Consider the following 12228-nt stretch of genomic DNA (forward strand, 5'->3'; position numbering starts at 1 on the left):
TTCACCCGACAGATCCAAAAAAGACGACATCTATAGCAAACGACATGGATATCGCATAGGAAAGCGCGCTCGTCAAGTTCCTCCGTGAGAACTGGAAAATCTTTGCATGGTGTCCAGCTGACATGCCAGGAGTACCCAGGGAACTTGCCGAGCACCACCTAAATTTGGATCCAACGGCGAAACCAATCAGACAACCTCTGCGGCGTTTTTCGGAACCAAACCGCAAAGCCATGCTTTCAGAAATAAATCGACTCGAAGAGGCTGGTTTTATCAGAGAAATATCTACAGAAGCCACATGGGTAGCTAACCCAGTGATGGTGCCGAAGAAAAACACGACAGTCCTTCGCATGTGCGTCGACTTTACGTGTCTCAATAAACATTGTCCCAAGGATCACTTTCCCCTCCCAAGGATCGATCAAATTATCGACTCCACGGCAGGTTGTGAACGTCTTTCCTTCTTGGATGCATACTCTGGTTATAACCAGATCAGATTAAAAGAAGATGATGAAGCCAAGACAGCGTTTATTACACCTTACGGCGTGTTTTGCTACAAGACAATGCCCTTTGGTCTAAAAAATGCGGGAGCAACATATCAGAGGATGATGCAGAAGTGTTTAGCAACACAGATCGGGAAAAACGTGCAAGTATACATCGATGATGTCGTCATAACATCAAAAAAGGGGACAACGCTGATCGAGGATCTCAAAGAAACTTTTGACAACCTCGACAAATTCTGCCTCAAACTGAACCCGACGAAGTGTTCTTTTGGCGTCCCAGCAGGAGAACTTCTGGGGTTTCTAGTTTCGGCAAGAGGGATTGAAGCAAATCCCGACAAAATACAAGCCATAGTAACAATGAGAAAGCCAACAAAGTTGAAAGAAATACAGCAGCTCACTGGGCGAGTCGCAGCTTTGAGCAGGTTCGTCGCCGAGTTAGGAGAAAAAGCGTTACCATTTTATGCGCGATAAAACAAGGAGATAAATTCCGGTGGAACGAAGAGGCCGACAGAGCTTTCGAGGATCTGAAGCGAAAAATCTCGACACCACCAATCCTGGTGGCTCCAAAGGAAAAGGAACCTCTCCTGCTATATATTGCAGCCACGCCCCAAGTGGTTAGCACGGTATTAGTTGTCGAAAGAGAAGAAGAAGGGAAAATCCATGGAGTGCAGCGGCCAGTATACTTCGTGAGCGAAGTCTTGTCACCTTCAAAACAAAGGTACCCTCAGTACCAAAAGCTAGCATATGGAGTGTTCACGACAGCACGAAAATTGCGCCACTATTTTTCGGCACACCCGATCATAGTGGTCAATGAAGCTCCCTTGTCAAATATACTGAATAACCCAGAAGCTACGGGTCGTGTCTCCCTTTGGGGAATAGAACTTTCCCTCGGGACATCACGTATGAAAAAAGAAAAGCAATAAAGTCGCAAATACTGCCAGACTTCATCGCAGAATGGATGGAGTTGCAAAATACAGGACCTCCAGATTTATCGAGAACTTGGACCATGAACTTTGATGGGTCCAAGAGACTAGAAGGAGCTGGCGCAGGAGTAGTACTCATATCACCTGAAGGCGACAAATTGAAGTACATCCTCCGGATGACGTTCCTTAACGCATCTAACAATGAAGCAGAATATGAGGCTCTCATACACGGGATGAAGATGGCGAAAGCCTGCGGAGCAACTCGATTAAAAAATTTAGGCGACTCACGGTTGGTGGCTCAGCAAGTTATGAACCAATGTGATGCAGTCAATGATAGCATGATGGCATACAAGGAGGTGTACAACGAGCTTGAGAAGTTATTCGATGGATGCGAAGTAAATCATATTAGCAGGTTGAGCAACGATGAAGCCGACGTTCTTGCAAACATCGGGTCACAGTGCCTTCCAGTCCCGCCAGGTGTATTCTGGGAAGAGATAACAGAGAGATCCACTAAGCCAACAAAGTCAAAAAGAAGGAGAAGAAACCTCGGGGCTGCCAAGGAAAAGCAAGAGGACGAAGAAGATCAGGACTTGGTCATGATGATACAGATACCGTGGATGCAGCCGTACATATCATATATCCTTAGGAAAGAAATACCTGACGATCCAGTTGAAGCAAGGCGAGTAATTCGACGCTCCAAAGCTTTCACGGTGGTCAAGGGAGAATTGTATAAGCGAAGTATTTCGGGCGTCTTGCAAAGGTGCGTCACACCCGAAGAAGGAAGAATAATTCTGAAGGATGTACACGAAGGAATATGTGGCCACCACGCAAGTAGTCGAGCTATTGCAGCCAAGGTTTTTCGGGCAGGATTCTACTGGTTGACAGCAATCGAGGACGCCAAGGACATAGTAAGAACTTGCGACGCGTGTCAAAGGTTTGCCGCAAAACCCCACTCTCCAGCAGCAGAGCTAGCACCAATACCATTGTCATGGCCCTTTGCTCAATGGGGACTTGATATGGTGGGTAAGTTACACAAATCCTGGCCAGGAGGAAAGGAGTACATGCTAGTAGCTGTCGATAAGTTTACAAAGTGGATAGAAGCGAAGCCGATAAATTCACCAGATGGAGCATCCGCAGTAAAATTCGTAAAAGGCCTCGTCTTCAGATTTGGAGTGCCCCACAGCATCGTCACAGACAACGGCAGTAACTTCACATCCCATGAATTCAAAGATTATTGCGAAGAGGTGGGTATTAAGCTGAACTTTGCGTCAGTTGCACATCCTCAAACCAATGGGCAAGTCGAGAAAGCCAATGGCATCATCTGCAATGGTATCAAGAAGCGCTTGTTAGGACCACTGGAAAAAGCTCGACATACCTGGCCAGAAGAACTACCAAGTGTGTTGTGGAGCATCCGAACAACACCAAACACAGCAACGCAGGAAACTCCGTTTTTCCTGGTTCATGGAGCAGAGGCAGTACTACCAATCGAGATAGAGCACAACTCTCCACGTGTCGCTGAATATGATGAAAAAACGTCGAGAAGAGCGCTAGAAGACGACGTCGACGCACTTGATGAAGCTCGAGATGAAGTATTATCTCGGGTAACCAAATATCAACAGGACTTGAAGAATTACCACAGTCGACATTTGCGGCCAAGATCTTTTCAGGTGGGAGACCTAGTTCTTCGGCTCACGCAAAAAAGTCATGAAAAACTCGAGTCACCATGGCTTGGCCCTTACATTGTCACGGAAGTAATTGGAGGAGGAGCATACAGAATAAAGGACAAGAAGACAGGGGTGGAGGAGCCAAACCCCTGGAACGTGGCGCAACTTAGGCGTTTCTACGCCTAGAGTCAAAATATAGTCTTTGTAAAGCTTCAATGTACTGAAACGCCCGCGAGTTTTCAGACGCACTCTTTTCCTTTTTCGGGGCACCGAGTGGGGCCGGAGAAGGTTTTTAATGAGGCGGGCTCGCGGTGCTGCAATATAATAAAGATAGTGACAATATAACTTTTCTTCTTTATCGACATGACCAAAGTCTTCGCTCCGACGAATTTCAATATAGTTCATCGACAAAAGGAAAAACTTGCCTTGGTATTCAAATACCTCGTGAGTCAACAAAAATACAAATTAGTACTCAATAAAATGCTCGTGGTCTCATATTCGCCCTAAATATATAAATGCCTTGGTTCAAAACCTCGCAAGTATACAAATATAGTAAAGAGTCACCGAAACACTCGGGGGCTAAACAAACAGAGAAATATAATGATTGCTTTACAATATAGTCATGGATTACAAAGAAAAATATCTACAAGAAGAAAATAACTAGTCTTGATTCAATATGTCATCAAGAGTAACCCTGTTTTCCTCAGGAGCAGCACCAAGAAAATCGGCATAATGGCCATCGGCAAAAAAGTCGGCATCCATCCGAAGTAGGTCCTCAATCATTTCTTCGGCTATAGGCGTAACCTTCGTGTTAATCCTGTCAACACCAACTCTCCGACGTTTTACTTTTTGGTGAACCTTTTCGACAACCTTGGTAAGGTCAAGCTTCGAGTGGCAGATCTGGAGCATGATAAGAGCAAATCTGGCGCCAGCTACCAGTTGAGCTCTGACAAAATCATGGATACTGCGAGCATCCCTGAACCTTTCCATCAAGTCAGGAAGAGTTTTTGGCTGGACGTTCCGAGGAAACATGGAGTTGTAAACCATGGACAAAGTCTTGGTGCAGAAGTCAAGGAAATCGCGAGTTTGAGAGGCGCGATCTTGGAATCTGACAATTTGGCGGGTCCTCTCTGGGGTAGCCCAAAACAAAGAACCATGGTCCAGGGAAAGATTAACAAGGAGGGTTGTCCTAGCATTTACCCTCTCCTCCTCGGCAGCAGCATCAGTAAAGGCACCTATCAAAACAAAGAAGTGGAAACCTCTAAGAAACAATAGCATGAAGATAAAGAATATCAGCGGATGAAACAGGCATACCCGACATATCTGCACTGGCTTCATTCATTAATTCGAGCATGAAATTTTCTCGAGTAGTTGCCTTTTCAGCCTCGGAAGCGGCAATTTCCTTAGCAGCCACGGCTTCGTGAGATTGTTGAAGAGCAATTTTTTCGGCTTCAGATGACTTACGAGATTGCTCCATCATCACAAGTGTTTGCTTCTTCGCATACTGAAGTTGCTGCCGAAGTTCATCCAGTTCTTGCGACAAGGTATCGTCGACAGGTGCAGTATCAGCAAAAGCTCTCCTCGCACGAGAAGAAGGCGATACATTGGAAGGAGCGGAAGTTGGAGTATAGTTATCAAATATCAACTGAAATTTAGACAAGACAACATCAAATGACAGATAGAGTTTTTCATTAATTTCTTGGAATAATTACAAGGGCACTACAGTGGAGCTAAGGAAATGAATGTCGCCAAAACAACTACTTTGGCAACAAAAGCAAAAGAAACAGAAAAAGAAACAAGGAGGCATGCAACTAGACCTCCGGCCTCGAGGAGCTAGGAGTCGAAGCTGGCTTGATCCCCGGATACGCCAAGATCTTCTTCGTGTTGGGCTTGGCTGCCTTGATCGCCGACCTCCATCTCGAATGCTCTACCTGGCTGGTGTCGCCAACCTTCATCCAATCAAGCGTCCGTTGGCTGTCGCAACCAGGGCAACAGTACTCTCGACAAAGCAACCTTCATATTCTCTCGACGCATCTTCAATCCCAGGTCTTCCGACGAATTGAAAAGCTTGGCAAGGGCAAGGAAAGTCGAAGGTTCCTCTTTCTTCGGGAAGAAGTAGGGGAACAACGCCGACAAACTCGCACCAGCATTGGCCACGCCTTCACGAATTTCGCGCCCATGGAACTCCGTAAGAGAAAGTGCATCAAGGAGAGGGTCATTGACGGGATTCTCCAGATCAAAATCTTGGTTTGTTTGGGCTGCCACACAAAACAAAGAACCATTAGTCAAAAACCAAGAAACAGAAGTACAATAGAAGGGGTTGATGATATTACTCAGCGTACGTCGACTTTGCGACTTCGTACGCTTGATGATCTCTTGTTCACGCACGCTTGTGCAGTTTTACGCTCATCTAAGGCAGATTCGGCATCTTTGAGCCTTCTCTGCAGTTCCTCGACACTAGCAGCTTTCACCTTGGCTTCATCAACCTCGGCCTTGGCTTTGCTAGCAGCAAGTTCAGCTTTCTTGCGAGCCGCCTCACTTTGCTCGAGTTTTTGAGCAAGTGCGTCGACACGTTCGTTGGCCTCTGAAAGTTTTTCTGTCGAGATATGAAAAAGAAAGAAAAGAAAGATCAAAAAATAGCGACGAGCAACAGGAATAGAAAGTCAGTGCAAAATAGCAAGTATAAAAGTCGTTACCTTCGGCTCTGGCGGCATATTCACGGTACCCAATAAATTGGGACCCGATGCGGAGAAGATCCTTGATCATAGGCTGTTCAGCGTGAACACAGTAAGAGAAACATCGGCATGAAAAAGAGAAAAGGTGTGGAAAAATAAAATAAGGAAAATATAGATGTCGACAGACTTACATCATCTAAGAGCGAGTCGACGAACTGCCCAACTGAGGGGCAGAATCAACAATCTTTTCAACCCTTGCCCTTTTTGGTGAAGGGACACGGGGGCTTGATGGCGGAGTAGTGGTGACGACGTCTTGTTGAGGAGGCGACGTTTCTTCTCCTTCAACTAGCGTGTCTGAGGCAAGTACAGTACGTGACGTGCTTGTTCGAGGAGCCACGTCAGTAACTGGTACTTCTTCCTCCTCATCACTGATTGATCAAAAAATCGGCAGTATAAAAAGCACGACAAGATAAATATTTCGAGTACAAAAATATAGCGAGATAGGTGACTTACGAGCTGATGAGGGATTCAACATAAGGATCGTAAGCTGCCTTCGGATTAGAAGGACCAGCTTTTTCAGCCTTAGAAGTGCCAGAATCCTCGGCATCATGCCTTTTCCTTTTGTTCTTTGGGGAAACTGCAGGAGGAAGGGATTGCGTCGATTCACTGGCCTCAGATTCAACTTCCTTTTCATGGGAAGCCGCAGATTTGTGGGAACCCGCGACTTCACTTTCAGGAATAGAAGAACACAGGGTATCTTCGGCAACGATGGCCCGTTCTTCGACTTCTCCATCCTCAGGAAGAGGAGGAAGGGAAGTCATAGTAGGATGGTTCTGCAAGAAAACAGCGACAAAAGAAAAATTAGAGTGACACAAATACAATGAGATGCAGGGCAAATTCGGAACAAGATAGAAACTCGAGAAGGCAAAATACCTCGGGGAGAGGATTGGCGGAGCTGTATGGTTCCACGCGACAAGCGGAAGGAATAGGATCCTTTTTTGCCAAGCGGGAAACTCTTCGGATCAACTTCTCCAAGTCCTTTGCAGAAAGATCGTCGGAGATTCTATTGGCGTCGTTTTCACCAGAATACGTCCAGAGGGGATTTTTGCGAGCCTGAAGAGGCTGCACCCTAATCCTAAGGAAGTAGGCAGTGATTTGAACACCAGACAGTTCTTTGCCTCGAGTGTTTTGCAGCTGATGGATACGAGACATGAGTGCCTCTGTCGCCTTTTTCTCTTCTTCAGAACTTCGGCATCCCAGGAGCGGCGGCGCTGGATTCTGGCACTTCCGTCGAAAGGAACTATGTTGTGTTCAACGGAGTTGGCGCTTTCTTCGTGAATGTAGAGCCACTTTTTGCGCCATCCTTGGACAGAATCAGGAAATTTGACGTCGAAATAATCGACATCAGTACGAACACAGATAACAACGCCACCTATGTTATAAGTGACGTTGTGGGAGCCATTGCGGCGGAGGCAGAAAATGCGTTTCCACAGAACCCAATTGGGAGGGATTCCGAGGAAACATTCGCAAGCGTGATGAAAATAGAAATGTGAAGGATGGAATTAGGGGTCAACTGATGCAGTTGAATCCCATAAACGAAAAGAAGGCCGCGGAGGAAATCGTGGATTGGGGTCGAAAGGCCGCGGATTAAGTGATCAACAAAACTAACCCGATACTCCATTGGAGGCTTGGGGTAGCTTTCTTCGCTGGGGAAGCGGATGGCGTCCTCCTTCTTCATGAGGCCAAGCCTCTTCAGCATGTTGGTGTCCTGGTTGGAGATTTTGGATCTCTCCCACTCAAGATCCTCGGCAGCCATCTTGGATTCCGGAGTCTTTGTGGCGAGTGAGTCGCGTGCGCGGTGGCATCAATGGCAATGGGCAGAGTAAGGTCGTGAGTGCGGAAGCTTGGAGAGATTCGGGCGCAGGAGAAGTTTTGCGAAGGGGAACAGATGAGCGGCGCAAGCGAGGGGATGAACGGAGGTTGAAGAAAGGTTTATATAAGAATCGGGTGAAGCAGCGTGCCGTTGGATGGAGAAATCGTGTGGTGAGAATAGATCTTCTAGAAACAAGGGTAAAAAGGTATTTTTACTGAGATAGGCGTTACCGTACGTGCGCCAGAAAAAGTGGAGGACGTGTGTCCCCAACTTGCACGACGTGTCAACGTGGTGGGAGCAATGGACCCACAGTGGCAGAAAAATCACGACTACTCGTCAAGGATGAAGTAAATTTGATTAAGGGAAGAATGTCGACAAGAAAAATAAAAAGAAGATTGGCGGCATGCAAGAATTATTCAATACTTCGGGAGCTTTTGATCAAAAACAAGTTTTTGCCCAAACGCTCGGGGGCTACTTCGGACAAAAGTAAATTTCCGAGTATGACAAATATAGAAATTGGGAGCCTACAACCAAGCACAAAGTCCTTGGCTGTAGCCTCGGGGCTACTCCCATCGGGAGCTGTTCGCGCACCCGAGAGATAAAAAAAAAGAGAGAAGAAGAAAGAGATCATATTGGGAAGTAATGAAAATATAGCGACAAGGTGGACTAAAATGTTGAGCCTACAACCAAGCACAAGTTCTTGGTTGTAGCCTCGGGGGCTACTCCCATCGGGAACGCTGTTCGCGTGCCCGATGAAATTAATAGAAAAACAAGAGAGTATATTTCGAGTTATAATTAACTCTACATATACTCCCATCGGGAGAACAATATAAGTCATATGTGACTCGATAAAATGTGCCATTCCAACAGCCGGAAAAGCACTCGACAATATATTCTCAGAACGCCGAAGTTGCGATCAATTTCTGAATGCCGCAAATTTGCGAAGGTAAGACCCCAGATCCGTTCTGCTGGGCGTGGCATCGCCAAAGACTGCGCTCTGCTACTTTTATCCGTATCAACAGATACGAAGAAAAATCCTAACGGACGCGTTAGGTACCCGATAAATTTGACTGGGACTCGACAGAATGGTAAGACCTTAAGCGGCACCTGTCGACGTTTACACCAGTATCCCGAGATCATGTCCGGGGACGTGATTTTGAAGTAGGTTTTTGCGGATTGCCACTAGAGCAGTTAACTAGTACCTGATCCGTCAGATGAACTAGCCCCAATTACCAGTATCCCTGTACAATATAGAATTTTATGTGAAGAAATATAAAAGGTTAAAGCTTTCGAGTAAAAATAAACAATGGAGATTTTCCCTGACTCTACGATTCAAGCAAAATCTCGGGGCTCTTGACATAGGCATCCCAAATGGGCCTGCCGAAGATGGTACCCGGGGTTTACTGGAAGCCCAATACCCGAAGAATAAGAAGAATCGGGAGCCCAAGATTTACTAAGGAAAGATAGAGTTGTAATAGGAAGTGTTGTTTGTAATCTGGCGGGATGAGTTAGAAACCGTCCCGGACTTTGTAAACTTGTATAGCACGAATCCCTCGGCTTCACCTCAGATATAAAGGGGAGTCGAGGGACAAAGAATCAATCGAATCATGGTCTGCAAGCCCTAGTTTTCATAATCGTCGAGTACTTTTCGGCTGAAACCTTCGAGATCTACTTGCCCTCTACTTCTAACTAAACCCTAGTCTATAATCCATAGGCATTGACAAGTCAATACCTTGTCAGCAGGTGGACATTTTCATATACTGCAAATGCATATATTTCATATACAGTGGTAAGCCATACCTTCTGTTTCGTTTCTTTTTCAATTCATCAATCCAAATAGAGCTCCAAGTGTTGTCATCACTCCCTGGAATAAATCAAATGAGTAGGTTCAACAAGCAGCAGCATATGTTATGCAAGTAAGGCAAGTACCAGACTACGAAGCATTACAAAATTGACAATTGATAGAGAGAACTGTCACATGAGAGAGGAGCTAACTTCTTACCAGTAGCAGAAGAAGAATGGAACCTCGGCTGCACACGAATCCAGTACGAAAGAAGTGCCTTTTTAGTGTGATGAACAGACCGACAATGAAAATTGAACTTCTCATCTAGACAATGACGATTTCTACCCTATTTTGGTATTCGAAAATGCAAATCATCCAAGAATTTATCTGCGCACCAACCAGACCACAAAGCATTCCTGAACTTCACAGCGATAAACTGAAGAAGATATTCACGCAGATGAACTTAACCTCAGAAAATTCAGAGATTGCAATGAGGTTGTTTCTTTTCCTGGAGCCGTGATGAGGGCCAGTCCATGACAAGGGTTAGAGGCAGTGTTGTTCGTGTCGATGGGCGTCTGGTCAGAGTAGTGCGCCTGGGAAATTTTTTTGAAAGTTTTTGAGAAGTTAACTCACTAACTTCAGAATACCCGATGCACTAACTTCAGAATGCGTGATGCACTAACTTCAGAATACGCGATGCACTACAGTCTGCTCAAGATTTTCGGATTACACAACTGAAATAGCACAAAAGCAAGCATGAGCACTGTGATTTTTGCTAGTAATATGAATCTGACCACTACTCTATAAGAAAAAACGGGAAAATTGCAAGAGCCCGCAAGGGGGGGAAACTGATGCGATCCAATCTTTTTGCAAAACGGAGGTGAACTCCCCGGCGGCCCATGGTGTACTTGGGTGTCGCGAATTGGACGTACGTCGCCTGAGCCGCTGGATGCAGGGGACAGGTTGGGGCGCTTCCGGAGGGGCTGGATGCAGAGACGGGAGGTGGACTGCCCAGGGGCGGCGTGGTGGACTCCGGTTGCGGGCTGCATCACCAGCCAGTCGATCCCGCGTCATGGAAGGGGGTGGGCGCGATTTACCAGGGTCGACGAGGTGAGCACCGGTGGACTCCCGACGCGGCGCATGTGGACCCTCGCGGCGGCGGATCCCATCAAACACAGATGCGAGGCAGGAAGGGGAGGGGTGGAAGAAGGCCTGAAGCTGTGCCATATTTGAGGGAGGCGGGTAGCAGGGGAGCCGCGGTGGAGGTGGGGATCCTCCCGGCGGCGCGCGGCGGAGGTGAGGGGCCCTCCCGGCGGCGCGCGGTGGAGGTGGGGGCCTTGCACGGCGGCGCGCGGTGGAGGCGGGAGGGCCTCGCGGCGGCGCGCGGTGGAGGCGGGAGGCACTCGCGGCGGCGCGCGGTAGAGGTGTAGGTGGGAGGCAGCGTGAGTTGTTTCCGATGGGGAAGGATGAAGAAGGTGGTTTCGATGGGTTCGTCCGTGGTAGGTGGGCGGTTCACTTGGATTGGTGGTTCGGGATGGTTCGGTCTGTTTGTTCGGTGGGGGTTCGAGAATAACTATTCTATAACCCCTCTTAAGAGGGGTGACAAGTAGCTATATATATAGCCCAACTATAGCTTAGTAGCTATATATATAGCTCAACTATTGTCGAACCCCTCAAACCAACCGAGGAAACCACGTCCCAAACTGAACCGCCCGGTGATACCTCCTCTGCCCCGCACCTTCCACGAACTTCCCCTCTTCTCCAACAAAATCCCTATTCCACTCCTCTGCGACCTGGGTACATCAGCGGCGCCGCCCACCTTCTTCCTCGCCGCCACCCAGCCATACTCCCGCCCGCCTTCTTCTCGCCGCCGCCCAGCCATACTCCCGCTCGCTTTCTTCCTCGTCGCCACCTAGCCACAATCCCGCACGCCTTCTTCCTCGCTGGTGCGAGGGATCCAGCCAGATCCGTTCCCTAGCCGAGGCCCTGCGCCGCCTTCTCCCTGACCGAGGCCTGTGCCGCCGTCTCCTTGGCCGAGGAACCACACCGTCATCGCCCTGGCTGAGGCCCTGCGCCGCCAATTCTCTGACCATCCGCGAGCGGGTGCGTGCTCTGGCAGCTCGATCTCCAGGTTTGTGAACTCCAACTCAAGCTTAGACATCTACAACGTAGCTGCTGCACCTGGGCTTGGGCGTGCGTCACAAGATGCCCGCTTCCAGCCCGGGGAATCTACAAAACATGACCTGCCCATGTTTTCCCGTGCACGTCGCTCGGAACTGCCGTGTGCGTCGCTTGGCCGGAAGTCCGGAACTGCCGTGTGGGTCGCTCTAACTTTCCTTGCTCACCTCTTTGGGCTCCGACATGCGCCTCCCGGTCCAGCGGCGTGGTGACCTGCACTGCCTACTACAGCGACACCAAGTCGTGGAGGAGGAGGAGGATACATCCTCTAAACTGTATATCTGGCTATTAGTCCACTATTTTGCTAGCGAGTAGTTCAGACTTCAGAGAAGTTGAACTGCTTTGGACTCTGCTGCATCTCTTCACCTCTCCATGCGTGGAGAAGTCATGCTGTGGGCTGAACCCTTACAAAGCAGCGGGATCTTGCTCAGTGTCCATAAGCAGCAGCGCAACGAGCTGGCTGCAGGTCTTCTCGTGGTTGCAAGTGTAGCTTTAAGTGGTGCTCTTCTTTTTGTTTGGATGAAGCAGCTGCTGGAGCACAAAGTGCACAACCGAAAGAAAGATGCAGTTATGGAGAGAGATGAGTGTATGCGATGGTGGTGTGAGGATAACATAGAAAGTTAGAAACGTGTGAT

This window comes from Lolium perenne, chromosome 6 (genome assembly GCF_019359855.2).
Source record: "Lolium perenne isolate Kyuss_39 chromosome 6, Kyuss_2.0, whole genome shotgun sequence".
NCBI classification, from domain to species: domain Eukaryota; kingdom Viridiplantae; phylum Streptophyta; class Magnoliopsida; order Poales; family Poaceae; genus Lolium; species Lolium perenne.